This window comes from Bison bison, unplaced genomic scaffold, assembly GCF_000754665.1.
Source record: "Bison bison bison isolate TAMUID 2011002044 unplaced genomic scaffold, Bison_UMD1.0 scf7180017855059, whole genome shotgun sequence".
NCBI classification, from domain to species: domain Eukaryota; kingdom Metazoa; phylum Chordata; class Mammalia; order Artiodactyla; family Bovidae; genus Bison; species Bison bison.
Genome location: NW_011485632.1, coordinates 4,006 through 4,644, shown reverse-complemented (window position 1 = coordinate 4,644; position 639 = coordinate 4,006).

The window sequence follows — 639 nt, the reverse complement described above, 5'->3', positions numbered from 1 at the left end:
AAGTAGAAAGAACTCAGTGATTGGAACTTGGGAAGAAAGGAGTTAAGCTAAAAAATAATTCTGAGCCCCAGTGACTTGGAGAAAATTAATGATATATTGGGGGCAGGTGAGAAGGGGACCTGATTTGGTAGAAATGACAAGTTTGAGTTGGGATATGTTGAATTTAAAGTTAGCGAGGAAGACAGGGAAATGCTTTTGAGCAGACTTGTTGATCACCTGGCCAACGAGAGTAGGATGAAGAAGAACAGCCAACAAAGGAGATTGAAGGAGCAGGCATCTGGAGTGGTAAGAAAGAGAAGTATGCCAGGGCACCATCACAGAAGATAAGGAGAGGACTGCTATTGGCTTTGGCAGTTTGGACTCACAAGTGAGCTTCAAGAAAGCAAACTTAGTAAAATGGTGGGCATAGAAACTAGAAGGGATGATGGTCTATAAAGGGAATGCATAGAGAAGAAATGCACACAGCTTTACACATCCTAAATTCACCCGTTTTAAGTGTACAATTCAGTGAATTTTGGTTAATTTGAAAATGGAAGTGTTAGTTGCTCAGTTGTATCCAACTCTTGGGACCCCATGGCTCCTCTGTCCATGGAATTTTCCAAACAAGAATACTAGAGGGTGCAGCCATTCCCTTCTCCA